Raw genomic sequence first — 5,794 nt, forward strand, 5'->3', positions numbered from 1 at the left:
ACACGGGCCCGCGTTCCCACCCACCCCGATGTGATGCATTGCTGGCAGAGAGCGGCTGCTCGGGGCCGGGGGCTTCCAGCCCGAGTTCCCAACTTTCCTCCGCCGTACAACAAGGCGGCGATTGTCCGTGGCATCTGGGTTGTTGTTGCTTTTGGGTCGCCTTGCTTTTTCTTGGGGTTTTTTTGTTTTGTTTTTTTTTTGCCTTTTTTGGTTTTTTTTTTTTTTTAATAAACAACTTTGATGGCTGCATGAGAACGCTTAAAATCGCTGCGCTGAAACGAGGTGGTTGCTTATTTTCGTGGCGTGGTGGTGTGGGGTTGTTTTTTTTTTCCCCTTGTAAACACAACTTGCATCATCAGTACAATAAAACCCCAATGCAAAGGGATTTGGTTGGTTGGTTGTGGTCCTTTTGTGTGCATTTGTGTTTTTTGACACCACTTTCATCAGGTTTTTTCGATGCAGCAAAATCTTACCCCACAGATATTCAGGAGGGGTTTATTTGTGGTGTTCTTTGTGTGCTTGGCTTTTAACGTGGCTTTCATCTTAAATGGGAAAAAGAATGCCCCACCTTACCAGAGATATTTGAGGGTTGTTTATTTTACGGTCCTCTTTAATTTTATGACTAGAACAGAAAAAAGACCCAAGTCCTAATTTGCCCTTAGGCTCTCTTCTACCGCACCGGCAATGTCAAAATGTCCTAAGTGGGGTGTTTACAGGTGTAATTTATACCAGTGCAGTGTAAAGGTGCCGTAGTATAAATGAGAAGAGAGCTAGAAATCTTTTGTCTGTAGAGATAATTTTGTATCTGATGAAAAGAAGAAATAGAAGGACCTGGAGTGATTTGTGTGGTGCGTTGGTTTTTTTAAAACATAAAACACCAAAAAAGCAAGCAAACAAAAACCCCCCCCACCTCAGGGCTGGATCCTGAGCTGTGAGCTGGTACAGCACCGCTGATGCTTTTCAGGTGAAGCCCACACTTCTGGGCATAAACTGGCTGGAGATGTGCTGGTTTGTGCCAGGTGAGACCCTCCAGACTGCACCAGCAGGTACGTCCCTGTGCAGGATCTGGCCGTCTAGCAGCCGTATGGGGAAGGTTGTCAGCGGGTTTAACTCCGAATTTACACCGACGTCAAATAACCTGATGGAACTACTCCATGGGCATGGCTGCATCTTCCACTGCACTCTCCTTCTGCTGGCATTTACGCCGTGCACGGGTGCGGTGGGGCACATCCAGCCCCGCCAGAGCAACGCATGGGAGCCTCGGTGCGAACCGCCGAGAGGTCCCACCGAAGCACGTTGGGTTTACACCTCTCACTCTGAGCACGAAAAGATTGGGGATGGGGTCGTGCAAAGTAAACGGCGGTCAGATGGGATGCATCCCACGCCCCCGTTGCCCTCGTGAGCCTTAGCTGGACAAGCGGACCAAGCTCTTGGAGCCTTCTCTGTTAGTTTTGACCCCCCCTAAATGGAGGGGTGAGCGGAGAGGAGGATGGGGCTGTGCATCCAAATCTTCCCCCCGATTCCCCCACCTCACCCCTCCCCACTTTGCCAATGTCTAGACTCGATGTATTTATTTGTTTTTAGGCAGAGCTAGCTGCTCTGCGGATTAATTCCAGTTAGATAACTGGTCTGGGTGCTGGAGGCTCGACAGTCCTCAAGGGTTTGTTCCTGTATGTTAACATTTGTGGCTTACTCGGGTAATTTGCAAACACATTTACTTGGAGTCAATTGGCAATCAGTTAACTGAAGTTAAAAAGAAAAAGGGGTGGGGGGAGGAAATACTCATACGAGCCTCCTTTGCAGAATGCTTTGGGATCTGTGTTATTGGCAAAAAGCAGAATAATAGAAGCTAGGTAGTGGAAACACAACAAGAAAGGGCGTAATTCTCCCTCTAATACAAAAATCTAACTGGCAGGAGTCTGCCAGGGATCAATTAGCTGATGTCTGCACACTGCCTTAACGAGTAGAACGCTACAGCAAAGTTATATGTTATTATAGTTTCTACAGGTCCTTTTCTCCTCTTAGTTTTACATTTTTAACGCCACCCACTAAGCAGTTCTCTCCCCTTTTCATAACCCACCGAGTCAAGCGGTTTGTTGCACGTTGTTTTCAAATTCCAGTTAGGCACGAAGAAAGCCTTTCATTTAAAAAAAAAAAAAGAAAGCACACAGGAGAAATTTCATTTGGGGGAAAAAAAAAAAAAGCACATAGGACCGTGCTATTCATCTGGCCAGGATATAAAGGGCCATATCCTGCTCTGGCTGTGCTCCGTCAGAAACGGGGCGGCGTCAAAGAACGCACAGCCCCTGTTTAGTTGCGTGAAGCAAGGTCTGGGTTGGGGTTGAGATGGGCTGGGAGCCTTGGCACGAAGTGGGTAAATCAGACTTCAGCCCGGCCTGATTTTAGCTGATGTAAATCAGTGCAGCTCTCTTGGAAGTTGGTGGTGGAGTTCTCTGGGTTTATCCTGCTGACGGCTTGGCCTGTTGTCTGCGCCGATTTAGAGCTGCTAGAGATCTGGGCCACTGAACCTGCTGGGCTGCTGGTCTTGATGGAGTTGGTCTAATTTCCTGTGGGGTTATTTTCTCCAGTTTTTAAGCGCAGGATCCCCCATCTGTCTGTCTCTGCAAAGCTGGCTTTCCTGTCTGCAGGCCTGCACGGAGACCCTCCCTCCTCCTCCCCCTGCTTCTCACACCATCGACTGCACCATGCGTCCTTTTGTCCGTTTCTAGATCCTCCCTCCCCCTCTCGCCACGCTCTCTCCTTGCCCGTCTCCCTTTTGCCGTTTTGGAGGGGGGGTGTCCTCTCCTTTGCCTCCACCCCCCTAATTCTCCTCCTCCCTCGGAGGGATCACGGCGTGCCTCTCCCTCAATTTCCATCACCTTTCCTCCATCTCTAACTCGCTCCCACCCTCTCCAGCTCATGGAACTCGCTTACGTTTGCCCTCATTCATGTGTATTCCTTGCCACCGTTTCCTTCCATCTGTCCCCAGCATGAAGCCCCCGTCCTTTGTCACCGCTCTGCTTGCCTGACCCTCCGCGTCCCCTCCTTGATTGTTCCCTGTCGTGCTGGGCTCAGATCCCTCTCCCCCCACATGCAGTCATTGTCCCGCGGCTTAGAAAAACGCCGAACCCAAGCCCAGCCCTGACAAAACGCCTACCTGAGGTCCTTTTGCAAACGAGAGCAAGCCTCGCGCTCCTGGGAGGCAGAACGCGGGTCACCGAGGAATTCGGCAAACGCTACTTCAGTCTGGGGTGACACACGGGAGTCATTTTTGGTGCGGATGCTTGCCGCTCACACCCCCTTTCATTCCATGCGACGCTCCGGTGATATCCCTGGGGAAATGGTGGCATCTCGGTTAATCTTCCTAAGATGGAATCTCCATCTTTGGAGCGAGCAGCATAGGAGCGGAGCAGGGAAATGTCTGCCAGGGATGGGTCAGGTTGAGCCGAGCCCGCCCTGGGGCTGCGGGAGGGCATGGGTGACCCCTTAGGGTTTTATCCTGCCCTCCACGGGCGCCCTGGGACAGACCTTTCTTCCGTGATTTTTGTCCGCGTGGTTTTATTCCACAGTTGTGTCACACCTAGCGCTGGGAAGTCCTTGTTCTTTGAGTTTCCTAAGTACTAATAACACAAGACTGCAGATGACCATCGGTCCGCGTCAACTGTTTAGAAACTTTACTAAACAAAGCACTGCGAATATACTTCAGGGTGCAAGCTCAGCGGGGAGTAACATGTGAGCTACATTGGACTTGGCAGGGGGGGGATTTGGTTTGGATTTTGGGGATTTGCCCAGCTCCTTCTCTGGGTCAGATCTAACATTTCCATTCGCCGGGAACATGAAATTAGTGGCTTAGAGATGGGTTTAGTGCAGCAGCATTGCAATGCTAAGTATTATAGGAAGTTTTGCAGTAACACAAGAGCGAGAGACAGCTATTCTTTCCCGCTCCGCAGATGGGCGACTGAGGCTCAGGGAGCCGAGGTAGCTCTGAGGAGTTAAAAGTTGCACCGAGAGTTGACAGCAAAGTCAGGATTTACCGGCACGTGTCCTCCACCAACGCCAAGACCCTCTGACAGGCGGTGGGGTTTCAAAGCTATGCCGGGAGGTTTCGTGTTCGCGCAGTCTCCCGCAGTTTGACGAGGCTGCACCCCGGTGCCCATGTGATGTTGCGAGATGCGAGTGTGACCTGTCAGGCTGAGCATGCTTTGTGCAGCTGTAACTATTGGTTGTACCGTGCGCGGCGCCTGCCGCCGCTGCGAGCGCGGGGAATTATTCTTGTCGGCTGTAGTGGCACGAGGCTCGCTTTTTGTCTCGAAAGGTGCGGGGTTCGATTCTTGCTAATGATACGTGGTGGTGGGATCGTTACGTTCCTGTAAATACCCCGATGTCACAAGTCTGTGTCTCATGAGACGAGCTGCAGATAAGTGGCAGCACTGAGTGAACGGCAGCCCTGAACTCCCAGCTGGGACAGATGTTGTTATTTATTAGGATCTGTATAAATAATAATATTCCGGCCCACGAGCTGAGGAATCTTAAGTTTCTTAGTTGCAGAAGCATCGTTCGCAGGTCGTCTTGTGTTAAAGTATGACGTCGGTGTAGTACGTTGAGAAGAACTTGCTGGTGTCAGATGGTCAGAGGAAAGGACAAGAGACGGGCTCCTGGGGCGAGAAGATGGGGTGGGGGATCTCACCGAGGTTTCAATGCCGTATCGTGATCCTCTTGTTCCACAGGCCCTGAGTCAGACGCCTGAATCCTTGGGAAACCAGAGCAAAATGCTCGCCTTACTCCATCTGCAGTAGTAGAAATGCGGTGCCCTGGAGAATGGCATTTTTAAACTTTTCTTAAGAGACCCGAGCCTAGAGCAAACCTCCCTGCAGAGGAAGCCCCGGTCCGCATGGGGACTTTGTGCTGGGCTTTGAAAATGCCTTCAGGCACCAAGTAAGGCTTTTGGAGAGAGGGGTCGGAGGGACAGCAGTGGGGAGGGTTTCCAGAAGTAGTTTCGAAAGCCGTGCCACATCTGTAAAGACATTTAGTTGCTTGATGGCATCCTAGTGTCATCTAGGAACCTGGAGTCACACAGCTGGCTCTAAACCCCTCCAAAATACGATTTGGAAGCCAAAACACACTGAAAAGTCTCTTGCCTTTTTTGGAAGAGCAGAAAGATGTTTTCTGAGCTGTCAGGAGCAGGGGGAATGGGTTTGGTGGGCTCCAGAGAGGTGGATACTGGTACACAACAGCACTGGCATGACAAAAGACCTCAGGAAAGGGTCCAAGCGGCCCCCGGTGGGGCGGGGAGGCGGGTGGCCATCGGCGTTCGGTACAGCAGATGGAGAGTCAAGGGGAAAGCGCAGCCCTTGGCTTCATGGCCTCCCCTGCCCGGGCTGCCGCCTTCGTTGCGGCTCCTGGTGAGGGCCAGGAGCAGGTGTCTGTGCACAGCCCGCGGTGGGGCTCCGGGTGGACGTGGGAGCGCAGCCCTGCCCCATTTCTTGCTGTTTTGGCCCCAAAGCAAATACTGGCATCCTGCTCCCCTCTGGCCTTCTGGCAGTGGGGAGCCCAAATTGGTGAATCACTGCAACCTCCCCCCAATCTTGGCCCCCCCAAAAGTGACCCAGGTCACACCGGATTCACCCCAAAAGCTCCACAGGAGTCCCCATGGAGGGCTCTTGAGTTATGGCAGACGTCTCTCCCCTCATGCTCCCCGTGAGCTGGCGCAGGGTGGGCAAAGGGGCTCCACATCCTCCATGCCTGGCCGTGGACTCAACCTCCCCCTCTTTTCTCCTGTCATCCCCAGCCTCTC

The 5,794-nt window shown here is 52.0% G+C and overlaps 1 protein-coding gene across 1 annotated transcript in view; it reads left to right on the forward strand.

The window, feature by feature from the left end:
* Window positions 1-5,794, forward strand: part of LOC104124068 (RNA-binding protein MEX3A) — a 25,083-nt gene that overhangs the window by 17,730 nt on the left and 1,559 nt on the right. The window lies entirely within an intron of this gene.

The sequence above is a fragment of the Egretta garzetta genome, unplaced genomic scaffold (assembly GCF_000687185.1).
Source record: "Egretta garzetta isolate BGI_Z169 unplaced genomic scaffold, ASM68718v1 scaffold490, whole genome shotgun sequence".
Lineage (NCBI taxonomy): Eukaryota > Metazoa > Chordata > Aves > Pelecaniformes > Ardeidae > Egretta > Egretta garzetta.